We start from the raw sequence: 22,766 nt of genomic DNA, 5'->3' as shown, positions 1-22,766 counted from the left end.
GCTAAAACGCTGGGTGCAATCCTTCTTCCAATGACCAGGGGATAGGCACTTCAGACATCTATTTTCTCGTCTGCAGTGTGACACTGTAGAGTGATCAAACTGACTACAGACTCTGCATTTCTTACGGGGAGTTGGAGGCGCTATAGTTTGGCTGCTCAGGCTGGCTGGCACCTGACTCTGCTGCGTCACTAACCTGTCTAGCAATCCCACCAAACTCCTCATGTAATCATTGTCAGCATTAACTGCAGAAGATGCCGGAGCCTGCAGTGCAGTGGTACTCGGGTCAGGCCTGCTGTCAACAAAAGGCACATGGCACTGTGAATGGGCTTTGCACGCCACGGTGTCTGACTGATGTGACTCATCAAGTCGCTCCTGAATTTCACTGGCTAGCCATTTCTCTGCAGACTTAAACTTGAAGACACTTGCAAGTGACTGATCTGGACAGTGCTTAATAAACATCATGCTGACTTCATGGCTAGGGTCTTCAATGCTACGGCCTTGTCTTTTCAGACATTTACTTGCAACATCCATATTCTTATTAAGTCTAATCCAATACTCCATAACATCTTCGCCTGGCTTGGGAAATGTATTGTAGAAATCAGCTAGGGGCATGTTAGAGTATGTGTGCACACTAAAATGCTGTTTCAAAATGTCAAATATTACCTGGGGATTCTGAGTGTGGTCTACAGATGTGTTGCGCAACTTTATCTTCACCACATCCCCTGCCTTTCCCATAAGTTTAGCTACAATTTCCTGAGAATGCTCATTAACTGGGATAGCCCGTTTCCTTAAGTATACGGTCATGAGAGTTTCCCACTCATCGACTGTGAACTTGTCTGATCCATCGCCTCTGAATATAGGAGGCTCCTTTGCATCGGAATGCATAACTAATTTTACATTAGACAGTGTCACTTCTGAGGGCTGTTCAGGATTTTGTATGCTGTGTGAGCTCTTATCATTTTGCAGCTGAGCTACAATGGTCTGGCCTAGCTTTTCAGCTAGCTGTGTAATGATTGCGCCTATGTCTGTGTTCTGATCAGTTTGTCTCGGCATGGAACGTTCTACATAACCTGTGGAGGTAAGTACTGGGTCAGCTAATAGTTTCACTTTAGGCCCTGGTGTACCGGTTTCAAAAGGATACTTATAGAATCCCCTTCCTACACCAATCCCACCCTCAAAGTCATAACTATCATCCCCCTCTTCACCCCCAACAGAAAATGTCACACCCTCTGCCATAGTTCCAACAATCAACAAACACAGAAAAAGACTGCTAAATGCAAATTTCACTTAAGGTATTGAGTGCACAAAACAAGAAATTAAATTGAAAAAAAACAGAAACTACAAATTCACATACACAAGTTAAATCAGTTGTGCACTAAATTGTCTTAGAAATATTTTCCACCGAGTCCAAAAATATTCAAATGTTTGAAATGTGCATGCACCAAAGTCAGTCCATAAGGCAATGAACAGAGCTCAGAGAAGTATGCTGGATACCCAGGATGTAACGTCATTCAGTCCGAGAAAATACCTGAATACCATGCAAACAGAATAAACCGTGCAGCTTCCCACGGTGAACGAGCTGACGTCGATCCAAAGCCAATCCTCGTGAAGTCACGGCACCATTGTAACGGGCCCCTGCGTTGTGTTCTGTGCGAGTCTGCTTTTCAAGTAAAGAATGGCCATGCACTGGTGTTCTGGTCGCTTTATTCCATCGAAGTGGAGCTGTACACATTGACATAAAACAAGAAACTTGTGACATTCAGTCTTCATACACACGGGATATCAGTAGCCTTTCCTCAGATCAGCAACCGCAGACTCAAACCAGTATGGATAAACTTAACCTACGTGTTATGAACACGCTAGGTCTACATGAGCATTAACGAAATTTACTGTACATAAATTCGTCACTAAAACACACAGCAATGCCACTTACACATTATATAACAACCAGACTAAACACCTTATAACAAAGACATACACTGAATTCAACATACCTGTACACATTGACATAAAACAAGAAACTTGTGACATTCAGTCTTCATACACACGGGATATCAGTAGCCTGTTAGCAGAGGAAACAGTGTGCTTAATCTAAATGCATCAAATACAAAATCGCACCGTATGTATCTAAGTTTGCTTGTTCACTAACATCACCTACACCCTTATGACTGCATTATAATGCATATATATGGATTTTATAGACTGAAAACAAATGTTCATAATGCGGCTAACAACAAGTATACCTTTCCTCAGATCAGCAACCGCAGACTGAGGAAAAACCGGGGATGCCAACAAAACGAAACTTAGTCTCTTAAAGGGGCAGTACAGGTTAACATGCTCTAAAACTAATACAGGGAAACAAAAATAAATCAGGATTTGGTGAAGGTTCATGAAGCTATTGCAAATAAAATATGAAATAAAGTTTTATTTTTTTAACTCCGTTACACAAACAACACACGATTTCATCACAGCTCAGATGATTCATGGCAAACAACACACGATTTCATCACAGCTCACATGATTCATGGCAAACAACACACGATTTCATCACAGCTCACATGATTCATGGCAAACAACACACGATTTCATCACAGCTCACATGATTCATGGCAAACAACACACGATTTCATCACAGCTCACATGATTCATGGCAAAAAACAATAAAAGGCTACATTGATAAATAGCAGGGGCAACAGGATTGGATTCTATAATAGCCTACGCACAATAACTTCTGTAACTGGTAATTAGACTTGAGTATGGATACCTACAAATTGTTTTGAATAAAAAAAGATAAGACAACAAATGAAATGTGACCCTGCAAGGCGAAACCAGTCGTTTTGGTAAAATTTACAAAATTAAGTTATTGTACTCACACGAACGGCCATAAACTAAGCTTTCCAACAATATGTATATCGAGGGTATTGCAAATAGTATTGGGTATTGGATAGTCGTCGACCCTCATTAGATGTGGATATTTGGAGGTAAGGATAGAAACAAGGTTCAATGTTTCCCACAGAATTTAATTCTATTTGTGGTGGTAGGTTTGCAGAATTAACTTGAATACAACAGTTTTTAACAAATTAGTGCAGCGGGGTTATGATGCTAACCAGATTTAAGTACAATTTAGCAAAACCTGGAAAATTCATTGTGTGGTGGTCAATGTTGATATTGTGGTGGGCCGCCACAAATAAGTCAATGTATGGGAAACACTGAGGTTATCGCAGTTGCTGTGAGACATACGGCCCTTCTCCAGTCTCTCTCAAAATCAAAACACACCTAATTCACGCTTGGACTTTTCGATTATTTCTAAATGTTGGGACTGATGGACTGATGGACATTGAACTCTAGGGGTTATTTGAACATTCGTTGTGAAGTGGTTTACTGTAAAAGGAGCGTCGGATATCCCGCCTGTCTTTGCACAATTATAGGGCCATGATAATGCATGCGCTAGCCTAGAGTCGAGAGAAAGAAGACTAAATAAATATTATGCAGACATGTTATGTGCAATTCAACAACTGCACGCATGACATATAAAAGATATATTCCTAGCCTACATTATTGTGTAGTAAATTGAGTTTATCCAACCTGCTGGCAAGCCAAAATGCATTGCACATGGCTTTATCATTGTCCTCTAAAATGCAATATAAGCAACTTAAATATATATCGCACATCCAGTTTAAACACCCTGATGGACACTGAACTCTGGGGGTTATTTGAACGTTCACTGAAGTGGTTTAGGCTACTGGAGCATAAGAATTCCGCCCGTCTTTGCGCAATTGGCCATTGATTGACGGCCGTTAATTAATTATGCACGCACAGAGTTTTTTTGATGCATGGAGTTTCCGACCGTTTTCCCCTGAGAACTTAGAGAATACAATGAGGAGAGCTACCTGTGTTTTACATAATGTGTAACATTTATTCACATGGCCAGTTCAAAATCACCTATAGGGTTTTGACTGAAATGTGTGCCGATATCAACTATTGGGAAAAACATTGTTTGGAGTGGATGGCGGGTGGATTGTTGATGTAGCTGCAGGTGCAGATGACATGACTACAGCTCATCCATGCATCTAGAATGTTGGAATTTGATAGGATACAGGAACTGCAGAGATAAACTGAAAATGAGGATTGGTAATGTCGGAATAGCGGTACTAAAAAAAGTCAGAGTAGGGGCATGTCTAAATAGAGGCATGTCGTAATAACGGTATGTCGTAATAGAGGGTTGTCGTAATAACGGGATGTCGTAATAAAAAGTGAACCCCATAATAAACAATGGTGCTGGTTAGAAACAGACAAGCATGGATACAGAGAGGGTGGAGATCCAATAGATGGAGCTCCACTCTGTTCCTCGCATCACGGCAGAAGATGGAGCTCCACTCTGTTCCTCGCATCACGGCAGTAGATGGACGGCAGGCTTTGACAAACTGGGCAGCTGGACGTGCTGTTTGCCCCTCTCCCAGTATTAAAATGATTTGATCTGCGCTGCTCAATGAGTCCAAATAGGGTATTTTTTTCTCTTCTCTTCTCCTCCCCTCCCCTCTTCTTTTCCTCTCTTCTCCTCCCCTCCCCTCTCTTCTACTCTCTTCCCCCTGCCTCTTATCTTCTCCTCCCCTCCCCTCCTCTCTTCTTCTGTCTCTTCTACTCTCTTCCCCCTGCCTCCTCTCTTCTCTTCTCCTCTCCCTTCCCCCTCTCCTCTATTCTCTTCTCCTCCCCTCCCCTCCTCTCTCCTCCACAGAGGTGTGTTCAGGCCTGCAGCTCACAGCCCTGCTGTTCTCCAACGACACAGAGAATGGTGCTGATGCTGAGTGAGGTGAGATTTCTTTTGCTCCAGTAATCTGACGTCCCTCCTCATCCTCTGTATCGCCACGGTAACCTGCACAGTAACGCTTTAAATCATAGCTCTGGAATTACATTACAGATTAGTATATGGTCATATCATGGAAGCATATTAGCACATTATTTGAGGCAATGGATTCTGTAATTGCCAATTCATTGTTCAATTTAGTCATGCAATTTGAAAATATATTGTGCAATATCCAAAGTGACAATGCAGTCCTCAATACTGTTTGATCAGTCCTCATCAGTTTGGTCAGAAATTACACTGAACTTGTACTGGCATCTTTATTCTAATGGCAGTGAAATGTGCTCCAGTGATTTCACTTAATTTTACCAGTCAGTCCACTCATCAACAGGTCTTCAGTAACATTGTCACTTCCTTGGTTGAGTCGTGGCTGACAGGGGCGCCTGCAGGAATTAATGCTATGGTACGCACCCCCCCCCCCCAGCAGAAAAATGTGTCCGTTTCCCAGTTTTAGCCCCGAGTAAAAGAAAACAACAAGTAGCCTAGTTGTGTGCCTGCGTGCGTATTCTGTCTCCTGCTCAAACATGTGTGCGCGTTAATTTTGATAACGTGTACACTAAGTTACGTAATAGAAAATTGTAAATAGCCTGATGGCATGCAGCTAATGGGATACTGTGCGTAGTTGGGAAGGTATGGTGGGCCAATTTGGTGTGAATACACATTACACACACAAGGGACATTTTCTCTCATTGTTGAGTAGCCTGATGGTACGCACAGTGCATACCGATGTACACCTGCAGGCGCGCCTGGTGGCTGAGATGCATATCTCATGTATCAATGTGAATGCTCTTTCCTGTTACCATACACTGTAATGAAAATGGACAGATAACACAGCCATAACAAATCGGAGTGGTAGGCAATGTGAATCAAGGTTTAGAGCTAAAATACAAAGTAGTATGTTGGTGCGCACATCCAAGGCAGGTGCTGGACAAAAAGTGCTAGGCTATCAAAGAGTGGATTGTCCGCACACTTGCTCCCATCAGGAATTTTTATTGAGTTTCACCCGTGTGTAACGTTTCGAGCTAAACGCTCTTCATCAGACTTGAATATCAGACAGACAGTCGCCATATTTAAACAAGTACAAAAGGTCACATGACCCATCAGAGTGATATATTTAGATAGATTTACAAAACACTTATATATACATATATCCACAACGTCATAATATCTACAAAACATGCACTTATAGAAAAACATTTATATACTATACTTTGTAAAAACAATTTATTTATATAAAAAAGTACAAGCTTCCACCCTATCAGAGTACTTGGCTGTGTATCAGGCCGCATTAGGCCGTCATAATAAGTAAACATGATATTGGCGTCTATTCAGTCTACAGGTTACTAATCATACATTTCTATAAAGGAGACTACCATAACATTTAGAAACTATAATATATAATCATATCCAAAGAGCACTTCACACCGTCGAGTCGAGACATATCACAAAATCAGTTACAGAAAAGGCCTAATACTGAAGTCTTCATTTAAACCTTTAGGTGCCATTGTATCCAGTGTGTAAATCCAGTACAGTTCACGTTTGAGAAGTAGAGTGTCAATATGCCCCCCCCTCCGGGGACTCTTAATAGATTCTATTCCGATGTATTTTAGAGAAGCCACATTATGTCTAGCCTCTTTGAAGTGAACTGCCACTGAACTTTTCATATCCTGATTACGAATTGCGGATCTGTGTTCTGTTATCCTGGTTTTGAGTGCTCTTGTGGTTTTGCCCACATAGGCCAATCCACAGGGGCAAAACAGCATATATATTAAATTTTTTGTTTGACATGAGATGATGCCCTTAATTTTGTACTTTTCTCCTGTGTGGGGGTGATTGAATGTGTGTGTTTTGTATGTGAAGTTGCATTGTTGACAATTTCCACATTTATAGTTTCCCGATTTGACATTGCTGAGAAAGTGTGTAGGGGGAGGAGGTGGTAAGTCCGCCCTAACAAGCATGTTACGGAGGTTTGGCTGTCTCTTATAGACAACACGTGGTGGTCCTTGAAAGATCTGTCTCAGTGTTGGGTCTGTATCCACAATATGCCAATGTTTTTTAATAGTCCGTTCGATATCTTTGGCGATGGGAGAGAACTGGACACAGCAAGTAATCCTAGGCACTTGATTCTGGGCTCTTTTCCTGCTCAGACTCTCGGATTGGGACATTTTATCAAATCTATTAGAGGCTTCTGTGATCCAGTGTTCTTTGTATCCCCTTGTTCTGAATCGATCTTTTAGTATGGTAGATTGGATCTGATAGTCCTCATCTGAACTACAAATTCTCCTGATTCTATTGAACTGTGATATAGGGAGGTTTTTCTTAAGCGACGTTGGGTGATATGACTCCCCATGAAGTAAAGAGTTTCTATCGGTGCTCTTACGATACAGATCAGTTTTTAGAGTATTTCCTTCCCTTATTACTAAGATGTCCAAAAAGTTCATTTTTGACTCATCCACAGACATGGTGAAATTTAGATGTTGATTACTTTCACACATGTATTTATGAAATTCTTTTAGTTGGGTCTCATCCCCTTCCCATATGAAAAAAATATCGTCCAAGTACCGTTTCCAATAGGATATGTTCTGTATGTAGGGATTCTTTTGTGTGTCGAAGATCACCTCTGATTCGAACAGTCCCACGTAGAGAGATGCAAAGCTAGGAGACATTTTAGATCCCATCGCCACACCAGAGATCTGGAGATAGAAATCAGTGCCAAATAAGAAATAGTTACATGTTAGGACACACTCAGTCAGATCAAGAAGGCATTCAGTTTTTGGGCTATTGATAGACCTTTTTTCCAAGAAAGATTTTGTAGCCTGTAAACCACCCTGGAAAGGGACATTTGTGTATAAAGACTCAATGTCCATTGTTACCAGGAATTGTTGGGAATTTTTCAATTTTACAGACTGGATCATTTTGATAAAGTCCATGGAGTCTTTCACATATGAAGGGAGCGAGACGACCAAAGATTGTAAAGTATGGTCTACAAATGATGAGATTTTTTCAGTCAGGGAGCCAATAGCCGCAACAATGGGGCGTCCAGGTGGTGTATCTGTAAATACTTTATGGATTTTAGGGAGAGTGTAGAAGACTGGTGTAATAGGGTAATCCACCTTCATGTATGCATGTTCATGTTTGTTTATATGTCCCATCTCCATTTGTTGGTTTAATTTCTCATGCAGCTGGTTCCTGAATTTCAAGGTAGGGTCAGATTCCAATTTCCTATAAAATTTGGAGTTTTTCAGCTGGTTCTGTATTTCACTCACGTAACAATCACGGTTTAAGATCACAATAGCCCCGCCTTTATCTGCACTTTGAATAATCAAATCTTTATCCTCTTGTAACGTCCTCAATTCTTGCCTTTGAATTCTAGTTAAGTTATTTCTAACTTTATAATCTGTTTTGTTGCGTGTTGCAGTCGTTAAGTCATGTTCAACCAATCTGCAAAATGTATCCAGAGAAGGGTTTCTATGTTTTGGAGGTATAAAGTAGGATTTACCTCTGAATCGAGTCCTCGATTGCATTGACGTGTGTTCAGGTTCATCTTGGGATGATTGTGAGGATCCCGTAGTACCAACAGATGATGTAGGCTGTAGCATTGACGTCGATATATCCACCTCCACCTGGAGGGCGGTAACTTCGTTAGAACCAGTAGGCCTACTAGAGCCAGCGTTGTCATAGGTTAAAGTAGGCCTAGATGTGTTGCCATTAAAGAATTCCTTAAGCCTCAGGTTACGAAAGAATCGTTGTATATCTATGTAGGTGTTAAAGTCATTGCATTGAGTTGTCGGAACAAAAGACAGGCCTTTTGAAAGGACTGAACTACAAGTATCTGAAATGGGCTTACCCGATAAGTTGATCACGTTCAACTCCTGTGTAGGCTCCGAGTTGCATATCGATTTCTTCGAGGGTCTTTTGCCGCGTCGACATTTCTTTTTGCCGTGTTTTCTTTGTAATTTTGTTTCGGGGGTCTTCCTTTCAGCTTGCCCTGTTTCTGTCCTAAAAAAGGAACATGTGCATCATCCGCATTTGCGCTAGATTCCGAGTCACGGGATGAGAAGGAGTGCCAGTTTCTTGTGTGTCCCCGTCTGTATCCGTATCCACCTTGGGATTGACCTTCCCTTGTTGGCAGTCGCCATCTGTATACAGCGCCCCCCTCGTAGTCCGCCCTGTCTCTTGCAAATTTCTTTCTCTTTGAAACCCTTAGTTCCCTTAGTAAATTGTTGGAAGACTGCGAACAACATAAAAAGGCACTGGAGGATGAACTAAGGGTTTCAAAGAGAAAGAAATTTGCAAGAGACAGGGCGGACTACGAGGGGGGCGCTGTATACAGATGGCGACTGCCAACAAGGGAAGGTCAATCCCAAGGTGGATACGGATACAGACGGGGACACACAAGAAACTGGCACTCCTTCTCATCCCGTGACTCGGAATCTAGCGCAAATGCGGATGATGCACATGTTCCTTTTTTAGGACAGAAACAGGGCAAGCTGAAAGGAAGACCCCCGAAACAAAATTACAAAGAAAACACGGCAAAAAGAAATGTCGACGCGGCAAAAGACCCTCGAAGAAATCGATATGCAACTCGGAGCCTACACAGGAGTTGAACGTGATCAACTTATCGGGTAAGCCCATTTCAGATACTTGTAGTTCAGTCCTTTCAAAAGGCCTGTCTTTTGTTCCGACAACTCAATGCAATGACTTTAACACCTACATAGATATACAACGATTCTTTCGTAACCTGAGGCTTAAGGAATTCTTTAATGGCAACACATCTAGGCCTACTTTAACCTATGACAACGCTGGCTCTAGTAGGCCTACTGGTTCTAACGAAGTTACCGCCCTCCAGGTGGAGGTGGATATATCGACGTCAATGCTACAGCCTACATCATCTGTTGGTACTACGGGATCCTCACAATCATCCCAAGATGAACCTGAACACACGTCAATGCAATCGAGGACTCGATTCAGAGGTAAATCCTACTTTATACCTCCAAAACATAGAAACCCTTCTCTGGATACATTTTGCAGATTGGTTGAACATGACTTAACGACTGCAACACGCAACAAAACAGATTATAAAGTTAGAAATAACTTAACTAGAATTCAAAGGCAAGAATTGAGGACGTTACAAGAGGATAAAGATTTGATTATTCAAAGTGCAGATAAAGGCGGGGCTATTGTGATCTTAAACCGTGATTGTTACGTGAGTGAAATACAGAACCAGCTGAAAAACTCCAAATTTTATAGGAAATTGGAATCTGACCCTACCTTGAAATTCAGGAACCAGCTGCATGAGAAATTAAACCAACAAATGGAGATGGGACATATAAACAAACATGAACATGCATACATGAAGGTGGATTACCCTATTACACCAGTCTTCTACACTCTCCCTAAAATCCATAAAGTATTTACAGATACACCACCTGGACGCCCCATTGTTGCGGCTATTGGCTCCCTGACTGAAAAAATCTCATCATTTGTAGACCATACTTTACAATCTTTGGTCGTCTCGCTCCCTTCATATGTGAAAGACTCCATGGACTTTATCAAAATGATCCAGTCTGTAAAATTGAAAAATTCCCAACAATTCCTGGTAACAATGGACATTGAGTCTTTATACACAAATGTCCCTTTCCAGGGTGGTTTACAGGCTACAAAATCTTTCTTGGAAAAAAGGTCTATCAATAGCCCAAAAACTGAATGCCTTCTTGATCTGACTGAGTGTGTCCTAACATGTAACTATTTCTTATTTGGCACTGATTTCTATCTCCAGATCTCTGGTGTGGCGATGGGATCTAAAATGTCTCCTAGCTTTGCATCTCTCTACGTGGGACTGTTCGAATCAGAGGTGATCTTCGACACACAAAAGAATCCCTACATACAGAACATATCCTATTGGAAACGGTACTTGGACGATATTTTTTTCATATGGGAAGGGGATGAGACCCAACTAAAAGAATTTCATAAATACATGTGTGAAAGTAATCAACATCTAAATTTCACCATGTCTGTGGATGAGTCAAAAATGAACTTTTTGGACATCTTAGTAATAAGGGAAGGAAATACTCTAAAAACTGATCTGTATCGTAAGAGCACCGATAGAAACTCTTTACTTCATGGGGAGTCATATCACCCAACGTCGCTTAAGAAAAACCTCCCTATATCACAGTTCAATAGAATCAGGAGAATTTGTAGTTCAGATGAGGACTATCAGATCCAATCTACCATACTAAAAGATCGATTCAGAACAAGGGGATACAAAGAACACTGGATCACAGAAGCCTCTAATAGATTTGATAAAATGTCCCAATCCGAGAGTCTGAGCAGGAAAAGAGCCCAGAATCAAGTGCCTAGGATTACTTGCTGTGTCCAGTTCTCTCCCATCGCCAAAGATATCGAACGGACTATTAAAAAACATTGGCATATTGTGGATACAGACCCAACACTGAGACAGATCTTTCAAGGACCACCACGTGTTGTCTATAAGAGACAGCCAAACCTCCGTAACATGCTTGTTAGGGCGGACTTACCACCTCCTCCCTCTACACACTTTCTCAGCAATGTCAAATCGGGAAACTATAAATGTGGAAATTGTCAACAATGCAACTTCACATACAAAACACACACATTCAATCACCCCCACACAGGAGAAAAGTACAAAATTAAGGGCATCATCTCATGTCAAACAAAAAATTTAATATATATGCTGTTTTGCCCCTGTGGATTGGCCTATGTGGGCAAAACCACAAGAGCACTCAAAACCAGGATAACAGAACACAGATCCGCAATTCGTAATCAGGATATGAAAAGTTCAGTGGCAGTTCACTTCAAAGAGGCTAGACATAATGTGGCTTCTCTAAAATACATCGGAATAGAATCTATTAAGAGTCCCCGGAGGGGGGGGCATATTGACACTCTACTTCTCAAACGTGAACTGTACTGGATTTACACACTGGATACAATGGCACCTAAAGGTTTAAATGAAGACTTCAGTATTAGGCCTTTTCTGTAACTGATTTTGTGATATGTCTCGACTCGACGGTGTGAAGTGCTCTTTGGATATGATTATATATTATAGTTTCTAAATGTTATGGTAGTCTCCTTTATAGAAATGTATGATTAGTAACCTGTAGACTGAATAGACGCCAATATCATGTTTACTTATTATGACGGCCTAATGCGGCCTGATACACAGCCAAGTACTCTGATAGGGTGGAAGCTTGTACTTTTTTATATAAATAAATTGTTTTTACAAAGTATAGTATATAAATGTTTTTCTATAAGTGCATGTTTTGTAGATATTATGACGTTGTGGATATATGTATATATAAGTGTTTTGTAAATCTATCTAAATATATCACTCTGATGGGTCATGTGACCTTTTGTACTTGTTTAAATATGGCGACTGTCTGTCTGATATTCAAGTCTGATGAAGAGCGTTTAGCTCGAAACGTTACACACGGGTGAAACTCAATAAAAATTCCTGATGGGAGCAAGTGTGCGGACAATCCACTCTTTTAGAGCTAAAATACCCCATACTTCTGCTTCAGCCAGCTGAGTCTGGACTACCTGTGTTGGTGGGGTGGGGGGGGCTGTGAGTATGGACTACCTGTGTTGGTGGGGTGGGGGGGGGTGTGAGTATGGACTACCTGTGTTGGTGGGGGGGGGGAGTGGGCTGTGAGTATGGACTACCTGTGTTGGTGGGGGGGGGAGTGGGCTGTGAGTATGGACTACCTGTGTTGGTGGGGTGGGGTGGGGGAGGCTGTGAGTATGGACTACCTGTGTTGGTGGGGTGGGGGGGCTGTGAGTATGGACTACCTGTGTTGGTGGGGTGGGGGGGCTGTGAGTATGGACTGCCAGTACACAGGGCACAGGACAGTGGTGGTTGGGTGGCTGTGACACAGGGCAGTGTGTGTGTGTGTGTGTGTGTTTGTATGTTTTTGTATGTGTATGTGTGTCGTTTTAGTCTCGTTTTTGTATGTGTGTGTGTGTGTGTGTGCGTGTGTGCGTGTGTGTGTGTATGTGTGTGTGTGTGTAGACCAGAATCCCTCAGTATCGCCGTCGGCCTGGTTGAATCAGACGCTTATCGATCGATAACTTGATCACAGTCTCAACCCGCTGCCTTGGTCAAGGCCCATCCTGAGGAGTCCGACTCTCCCGTCAATACTTCCCCAAACAATGGGAAGCAGAAGAAGGAAGAAGTGAACTTTACCTCACAGGCTGCAACGATCTGTTATCTTTTCACTCTACAATGTGTTCCTCAACCATGTCATTTACAGGCAAGCTGTAGTGGAGGAAGGTATGAGCTATCCCCACGCTTACAGTATATATATATATATATATATATATATACAGTATATTCATTTCTTTGGCATGCTGTATGAACAGAGTAGCCATTGATGTTGTTTTGAAGAGAACAGCTCCTTTATGTTTCTCTAGCTCAGCACCAGATATGACGCTGCATAGCACTGCATGGATTGCACAGCGGTGGAGCAGGGTCCTTGTACACACTCTATATCTGACCAGCGGTCAGCAGAAGCCACAGGTTCCCCACCCCAGCTCTATAGTCGTCTTATACACATAATGGTGTTCTCACCCTAATCCAAGATTTATTCTCCGCTTTAAATGAGTCATGTGCTCTGGAGGCTACCTGGAGAAGCCAATACAGAGTGTTACAGTATGTCAACTCATGTTCTCTATAATACTGACAGTTTTTGCACAGATATACAACATGTTTTAAACCATGTTCTCTATAATACTGACAGTATTTTATGGATATGTTTTAAATCATGTTCTCTATAATACTGACAGTATAGTACAGACATGTTTTAAATCATGTTCTCTGTAATACTGACAGTATTGTATGGATATACAACATGTTTTTTATCAGAGCTAGGAGCAGAGCAACATGTTTTTATCAGAGCTAGGAGCAGAGCAGAGTCTTAGGATGTGTTCAGTTATCCTCCGGATCACGGGTTGAATTGAAACAAATGTTGAGCTTGTCCCTGGGTTTGTTTCATGCTCACAGGGTAACATTTAGAGCAGCGGTTCCCAAACTTTTTTCCCCGCGGACCACCTTCTACATCCTGACTCGGCTTGCGTACCCCCACCATCCAACACATAAAAAAGTAACTCATTCTATTGACGCATTCCAGGCATCGTTGTTTAATTAGCCACCCTACATGATAACATAATCAAAATGTGCAACTGGTCTATGAGCTCTCACGTTAAAAAAAAACAGTGTGGAGAACCACATTAGTATGGTTAGGTAGCATCTCACTGCAGACCACGCACTGTGGCTTTGGGCAGTCTGTCTCCCAATCCACGTGAAGCCTAGGCCTATATGCCTCATCATACTTTCGTTTTCTTCGCCCAGTCTTTTCGGTCTCGTTCTTTCTTTTATCCCCCTGCGCTCCATCTCCACCTTCATTAGTCTGCTCCCCATCCCATTCCATCGTTACCTGTGTCCTGCTCTGTTTCTCTCGCTTCTCCTCTTCGATCGCTTTAATTAGGCCTTTTGGACAGTGTCCCTGTTTTTAGCCAGTTTTCCATGTTTACGCAGCCTTCTACCTAGCCTATACTTCAACGAAACTAACGTGTAGCCTATTGTGTGTAGCTTATTTTTTAATGAAAACATACCCTATTATAGAGTTTACAAATGATTTTCTTTTAATTTCACATTTCCATATCATTATAACCTGATTCGAAATTATGTATTATTTATGAATTAATTAGAGTATTAATTAATTAATCATTTTTAACACCTTTCCGCCATTGCCCTTTTCATCTCGCGTACCCCCTAGTGGCAGCTCGCGTACCACAGTTTGGGAATCCCTGATTTAGAGTATAACAAAACTTGTAAATGCAATTCCACGTGCTAAACTCCAAACTGCTCTCACAGTTATAAGATTGTTGTTCCGATTTTGACATTACAGATATAGCATGCCACTCTAGAATTTGATTGGCAACGATCTGCAACCAACTCCTCTAAGTGGTCTCAATCCATTAGTGCGAAACAGAGTGTGATTGCTGTGTCCAGATATTACCCCATAAAACCAAGTTTGTGGGGAAACACTCCAGGTTCTGGTTCCAAACAAGGTGTGAAAGGGCCCTTAATCTGAATTATCATAGATGTGAAAGGGCCCTTAATCTGAATTATCATAGATGTGAAAGGGCCCTAAATCTGAATTATCATAGATGTGAAAGGGCCCTTAATATGAATTATTATAGATGTGAAAGGGCCCTTAATCTGAATTATCATAGATGTGAAAGGGCCCTTAATATGAATTATTATAGATGTGAAAGGGTCCTTAATCTGAATTATCATAGATGTGAAGTACAGTAGTGCAGTGGCACGGTCACTAGCTGAGAAGCGGTTGGCCAGCACTGTGAGTCCCCATTGCCCTGGATAAAAACGTCTGCCACATTCCACATATGCTACCAGTTGACCCGTACAAAGGCACATGGGACTTGTTCTTCGGGGTGAGATGATGGAGCTGTGTTGAGGGACAGAGGATAAGGGACCAGGAGAAGCTCAGCTGGCTATAGCAGCCCTGTGGGAAGGCCTCAAATAGAACTTGCACAGCAAGAGAAATGCAAGCCTGAGAGAAACATAAATGAATAAATTCATACTGACTCATTCACTGATGTGGAGTTACAATGTGTCTAACAATAAGTCCAACAAACGCTTTACTTGTGCCCTAAAAATAGAACTGAAGTGTGAGAATACACTCTCTTCTCATTAAGAGCTACCGGTCTAAATTGCTGAATTGGTTCCATTGGGAGTCAATCTGTGACAATACATGGATGCCAGACAGAGGGCTGAAAAACGCTTCAAAGGAGGCGCTGGCTCTGGTTTAAATGAGCCTTCAGTGCTGCTATCCTACCTGGCGCCCCAGACAGGGAAGGGAAAGCACCGTTCAGACGGCTGCTATCCTACCTGGCGCCCCAGACAGAGGAGGGAAAGCACCGTTCAGACGGCTGCTATCCTACCTGGCGCCCCAGACAGAGGAGGGAAAGCAGCATTCAGACGGCGGATATCTACCTACCGAGCTGTTTACTGTCCTGCTTTGTTATAATAATCTTACCAAAAAATTCATACTATTCCAAAAAAGTAATTAGGATCAATTTCTTTCTCTGTTTTTTTCTTGGCGTAAAGAGGTGATGTTCACATTTAACAGAGTGACTCTGTGGTGTTTGTCTAAGGGCAGCTGGTGGCCCGTTTTTTAATCCACTCTGCGTCCGTCTCCTTAATAACGAGACCGCAGACCACTGCGGCTACTCACTTGTCGGAGGCTAACTAATGATGAAGCACCACGCTAATGAGGGGTAGAAAGACAACTTGCCTCTGGATGGACACACACACAACAGCACACCGGAGAGTCTCTCAAGCAGACCAGGAGGTCAGAGAGGACTTCCTCTTAGAAAGACATGAAATCCCATGAAATCCTTCTAGACTGTTTCATTCCAATGCTATCCTGGACTTGGCTGAGCCAGTGTGGTGCTGAGGAGAGGATGGTGCTGAGGAGAGGATGGGATCACTCATGAGATCACTCCAGTGTGGTGCTGAGGAGAGGATGGGATCACTCCAGTGTGGTGGAAAGGAAGGGATCCTGAGGTGCAAAAGATTAGCAGAAGCTACTCTGTGTGATTTCTGTTCATTGCAACCCTTAACATTTAAGTCATTTTTACACCATACACCATACAACCATACACCGTACACCGACATTTTTACTGGAGTCGCAGTGTCAGTAGGTCTTGACATGACGACAATATCTCAAGTCTTTTAGTCTTGGCTCATGCGACGATATAAAAACCAACAGGAAACTCTCTCCAGCACCAAACAGGAAAGAGCAAAGTGGTTACAGCCATAGATATTAGAAAGCTAGATACCGCATTGACTGTCGAGTTCTATTAGGTGGCATCGTGAACGCGGCCACCATATTGGTGGGGTCAGCACTTTTACTGTCTATGGGCAACATTTGCAGGCAATCACAGACACCTGTCTGATATCCAGTCAGAGTCACGTGCTCCTCCATTGGCCTCCAGTGATTGATTGCCCCCACCAAGATGGCGGCGCTATTTACATACGTTCGGGAGCCCAATGCGGTATCTAGCTTACTTACTATGGTTACAGCCGTATGATGATGTGTTATTTTGTTTATTATAAATTATTAGTATTCCACACAACAGAACATCTTCGTAGCCCAATGTTCTCCCCGAAAATACTTCCACACTTCATGTTCACCTGCTCATGCATATGGAGACGTACCATGATCTAATTTAATGTTGTTATACATTACATACAAAATGAAACAATGCTGCAGAAACATGACAATATGACTTCAATCATATTTATGATCAAGTGCACGATGGTAAATATCGTGCAGTCCCTTAGAAGTGAGAGGGCGTGAGACTGTAGTCTTTCAAAAATCTTTTCCAAATATTTTCAAAGTCTTGTGAATGGTAGCATAAGTGTACACCTTTTACACAAACTCATTGGTGTGCCTCATGATCCTTCTGATTCTCTGTATGTCTCCCTCTATGAATCCCACCCCATATGCTGCCTTTGCCTAGCAAGCCCAGTGCTGTCAACTCATGCAGAATGCACAGACATATAAGAAACCCCTACTGAATATAGAGAAGGCACAAATGTATTGGAAAACCCTTACTGAATATAGAGAAAGCACAGGGGTATTGTACATTCTAATACTGTACAGTACATTCTGCAAGAGAATACTAGAGAGCGGCTCAGGGCTGGAATTACGAGGGAGCCGGAGGGAGCCGAGCTCCCATAGAGTGACGACTGGCTCCCATGAAAGCAACAAAGTCAAAAACCTGAGGGGGTCTCTGATATCTGAAGGTGTCTGGCATTGTAATTTAATCTTAAACAACCGCTCATTATCCATCCCTGTGCGATCTCTTACCATTAAAGACGTTAAATTAAAATATAGGCTACTACGGGACGTAGACCTACACTACGCTCTGAACTGAACGCAGCATGACACTTCACCACCACACCACTAGACTTATATGAGCAAACCGTATCGATTTGACAGCAGTCGCAAATCTGAAGAAGTCACCCTGCTTTGATGTGTTTTGTCTATTTGCATAGGCGTTCATTGGGCTAGCCTACGTGGTTTGATACGTGCTGAAAAGTCCTGTTTGCTGTTGAACTTGCGCTTCACCTATTCTATGTTGATTGACAAAGCCATAAATTATGGCCCATAATGCAGCCTACAATGATTGTGTTGTCTGATGATCTAGCTATCCTCTGCCATTCAGAGCTCCGGAAAGTTCCCAGCTATTTTGAAACACCTGTTAGCAATCTCTGATGTCGGAATATTCAATGGCTACCCGACGATATCTCAGTGCAAACTCCAAAATTGTTCATCTATTAATTTTCCACGGTTTAACACATTAGCCTACTATAGTTTGGCTGGCTTTATTCATTTCTGCCAGTTAGTGTTTTTTCCCCTGTGTATAAGTTACACTACATGCATTATTGTGTTTGACACTGAGGATAGCCTATCTGAGACGGTGGTCTGGTTTAAATGAGTTACGTTGTGAAATGGAGAATGGCACAGACTAAATCGTTTAGTCTATTTCTTTGTATTGTGAAATTGAAATGAGATATGGACTATTATAATCAATAATATGTTGAAATTAATTAAAAAGTAATCAATTTCTATGAAAAATCTATGTCTGTTGTGTGCGTGTGTCAAGGTAAAGCCTAGGCCTACCGTGCGCATACTGTACTGCGCAAAAGCCCCACTTGCGCCTATGCTATTTAATTGTATCACCTTGTTAGGCTATGCACGGGGTGTGCCAACTTTTTATGAGATAGAGAGACCCCTTAAAGACAAAAAGATCATTCGAGCGGCTGTTCCCTTCTTTAGTTCTAGAACTCCAAGCAGGCACAGATAGTTCCTCCGGTGCTCTGGGGAACAGAAAACATCTGTGAAACAACTGGGACAATTGTCCTACTCGTGTGTCCTTTTGATTCTTCAGGCGTCTTGCCCCTCCTCTTCCATATAGGACAGCTGTGTCTGTGTGTTTGTGTGTGTGTGTGTCTGTGTGTGTGCGTGTGTCTATGTTATGTGTGTGTGTGTCTGTCTGTGTGTGTGTGTGCCTGTCTGTGTGTCTGTGTGTGTGTGTGTGTGTGTGTCTATATTATGTGTGTGTGTGTCTGTCTGTGTGTGTGTGTCTGTGTCTGTATGCTGCCATCTTCTAAAGCAGTGGTTCTCAACCTTTTTCCAGTGATGTACCCCCTGTGAAAAGTACCCCCTAACCAGCGCAAAGCATTTTTAGTTGAGAAAAAAGACTTAAAACAGAGCGCTGTGACATCAGTGTCTAATTTCTTAAACTTTGGAACCACGACTCCATCCATAAACTTCAACCACGACTCCATCGTTTGAGTTTTGACAGTGATTGACAGGTGATGGCGGGTGGCATGTGACAGGTTGGGTCGAACCATCCTGGTATGGGGGGACTCTGGGTTTTTAGGATAATGAAATTGAATACCCTACTGAAATATAAAATTAATTTTATGAACTTATATTTTCCTGACATATTTATTAAATAATTGTTTGTAAAGTATTTTTGCATGGATTCTACTTTTTAAATCCATGTATATTTTAACCCTAAGCTATTTTTAGGGCATTTTCACTACCTTTATTCATAAAGATTTATTCTGGTCATTGTAAGTGCCACACATACATATTATATATTGTTTTTTTCAGCAGAATCGAAGCTATCCAGATCTGCCATCATTTCATGTATTAGTACTAGCATTGATTTATTTTGAATTAAGAATTAAAATATAAAAAGCGTATTATAAAATTCTTATATTTTGATATGTATCTCCCCACAGCAAGCTCATAGTTCTACATGCATTTCATGTGTGTGTAGGGCAGACTGTCCTGAATCTGGCAATATAATTGCCATGGTGAAGGAATTCTCTGGGACTGAGCAATTTACAGACGTGGTGTGTGCCTTACAGAAATAAATGCCATTTTTTTATTTAGTGATTTAATGACCTTTCTGCGCTCCATATCTGTGACACAAACTGATCTGACCTGACTTGATCCGAGTTTACGTGTTATAGCCTGTGTGTGCCTATGGGGTCTGCACTCATGATTCTCTACAACTTTTTACTGCATTGACATGTACAAAGTAAAGGCAAAAAAGGTGTTTTTTTGCCGAACAAATTGGGATGCAATATGAGCCTTGAATTGGATGCCATGCAGGAATTTGGTAGGATCTCAAAACCGGATTATGAACATTCCTTGCCATAGAGAAACATAGCGTTGGATTATAAACATGCTTTGCTACAAAAACAGACAAAAACGTGAGGTAAGTCAAGCTATATGAAGTTGTTATTTTGCTGTCACTTCGTCTGTTTTATAACCTAGAAGGATGTATCAAATGATAGATCCGTGTCTCCTCTTTCATCTGACATGCGTGGCATATCTATCCGATCACAGGTCCGCGAGTAATTCAAACGAGATGGGTGTGCAGCATTGGTTTTTGTACATGACGTTATTATTTTGTAGTCACTTCGTCTGATTTCATAAGCCAGAAAGATCAACATACGTGCTATCAATGGATAGCCCTGTGTCTCCTCTTTCATCTGATATGCTTGCCATATCTATGCGATCACAGGTTTGCGAGTAATTCAAACGAGAGTAATGGGTGTGCAGGTGAATGCAGAGAAGTATAGACTGTAAATATGATGCAATTTGATTTAATTTCAGGATTTTTATTTTCATATTTTAACGTACAGACAAGTGCGTTGTCTCGTTGGAAAGCCCCACTTCTGCTCTGTCACGCAATAAAGGTTATCTCGCTGCGATGAACAGTTGCGGAGCAATGTAACAGAGAAGAAAGGGTGTGTTTTTTCACGCACTTTGCATCAATCAGGTTCTAAGGGTTAAAATCTCAGGGGTACGCGCACCCTCATTTGAGAACCACTGTGGGTACGCAGAGAATTCCTCCACCATGGCAATTATATTGCCAGATTCAGGACAGTCTGCCCTACACACACATGAAATGCATGTAGAGCTATGATCTTGCTGTGGTGAGATACATATCAAAATATAAGAATTTTATAATACGCTTTTTATATTTTAATTCTTAATTCAAAATAAAATCAATGCTAGTACTAATACATGAAATGATGGCAGATCTGGATAGCTTAGATTCTGCTGAAAATAAAAAAATAATATGTGTGTGTGGCACTTACAATGACCAGAATAAATCTTTATGAATAAAGGTAGTGAAAATGCCCTAAAAATAGCTTCCCAGACAGCATTTACATCTGTCCCAGATCCGTTTTTGAATCAGCAGATTCGCGCAGCAGTCGCACTCACTATGCAGATCTGCACCAACTTTGCGCCAGACTTGTATGTAGCTTTTGACTGTGACAGTCTATTCAGCTTCGCAGACCAGACGCGCCACAACTGAATTGAGTCCGCCCAGCGGGTGTGGGCCGGATCCGCAGGAGCTGCACAGACCTGACGCGCCACAACTAACGGAACTCTTCCCCCACATAAACCTGCAACTCTACTTTATCTGATTATGCAGATTGGAAGACTGAAGGCTGCACGTCTTTGTGATTATTGGTAAGTGCATTATACAAGTATCATTTAAAAGTAAACTGGTGTTGATGTCATCTTAGTCTGTTAAATATTTAGGCTTGTATTAAACATGAAAGTTTACAAACTTAGTTTACTCTGAAATTCTGACAACCTGAAACGTGCCAGACAAGCTGGGTAGTAGCTACGGTTAGCTGGTAGTCTAGGTTCTTTTAAACATGCATCCACAACTAATGTGAACATATGCTTTAAGGCTGAATTGGTGAGCTTTGCTTATTATTCACCAAAATCGCTTAATATCGTGTCCATTGTGTGTTAGCTGCAAATTCGTAGCCATTAGTGCTAACGTTACCCACTTTGTCTGTAGCTAGCCTTGCTGCTAGTAGCACTGCAGGTATTGCATAGACGGCCAGCGTTTTTTAAGCCTGTTTAAAATGGATTTAGAGTGGAAAAACTTGGCTGTAAACACTAGGCTTTTTATCGAAGGTCCACAAGAATTGTCGCTGTCCTCCAGTTTATCCGGTTTGCATGTTAAGTTGATGAGACCTGTTCAAGCAGGGGTTTTTTTTGTTTGTTTTTTGCGATTGCCTACCAAACTGAATATAAAGGATGCAATGCGTTGTTGGCATACTATACTGTTATAAAATAAATAGTCTTTGAATGTTGAATCTAATATTTACTCTTTGTTTCTTTGCTTTGTGTGCTTTTTTGTACGTCTCACAGGAGCAGTGAGGAAGAATCGCAGGTTGATGCCTAACTTTAACGTTAGTCCATTGGGCTAGTTTTTGCCCTGGTCCTCTGACATCCATCCGTGAACAACGCTGCTATTCACCGTCTGCTCGAAAATACTTCTCAGGACAGCTACTAGCCTACTCTGCGAGAGATCTTCCGCTGCCGTGACCAAGGAACTGCTGCTGACCTGCGAGCTGCCATGATAGCAGCCTGCCCTGCAGTCTGGATTGAGTAGCCTAGCTAACGTCGAAGAACTCTCACGAAACAACAAACTGTCGCTGTCAAAGTCCACTGAGCTGCTGATCTGCAGGATCGCCCAACTGTTCTGTGCTTTCAGTGCTTTTCAGGGCCAGATCCGCACTAAATGCCATGGCAATATTAACTGTACTGGCCCAATTCTGTCTCTGATCCGTAATTCCAACCTGTTCCGGTATTGGCCCGTTAGAAGAAATGACCCCGGGGCAGGTCCGTTTAGGATCTGTGCCAAATGCTAATGAAGATCTGGACCAAATCTGGACCAAATATATTTTGCTGTCTGGGTTAGGGTTAAAATATACATAGATTTAAAAAGT

At 41.9% G+C, this 22,766-nt stretch overlaps 2 long non-coding RNA genes across 2 annotated transcripts; one reads left to right on the top strand and one right to left on the bottom strand.

Moving 5' to 3' along the window:
- Window positions 1–6,284: 6,284 nt before the first annotated feature.
- On the bottom strand, window positions 6,285–8,992 carry LOC143112170 (uncharacterized). Its single transcript, XR_012984686.1, has 3 exons — window positions 8,709–8,992; window positions 8,361–8,484; window positions 6,285–7,554 (listed from the first exon to the last, which is right to left on the bottom strand). It is a non-coding gene; the product is annotated as an uncharacterized LOC143112170 (long non-coding RNA).
- A 133-nt stretch (window positions 8,993–9,125) lies between these two features.
- Window positions 9,126–11,394, top strand: LOC143112363 (uncharacterized). Its single transcript, XR_012984725.1, has 3 exons — window positions 9,126–9,486; window positions 9,711–9,834; window positions 10,641–11,394. It is a non-coding gene; the product is annotated as an uncharacterized LOC143112363 (long non-coding RNA).
- The last annotated feature ends 11,372 nt before the right edge of the window (window positions 11,395–22,766 follow it).

This window comes from Alosa pseudoharengus, unplaced genomic scaffold (genome assembly GCF_046254945.1).
Source record: "Alosa pseudoharengus isolate Yale_2024_CS ecotype anadromous, Long Island Sound unplaced genomic scaffold, YU_APseudo_1.1 YU_APseudo_1.1_scf_8, whole genome shotgun sequence".
In the NCBI taxonomy this organism is placed as follows: Eukaryota; Metazoa; Chordata; class Actinopteri; order Clupeiformes; family Clupeidae; genus Alosa; species Alosa pseudoharengus.
Note: the sequence above shows the minus strand (reverse complement) of the source record. Positions and strands in the feature narration are given on the sequence as shown.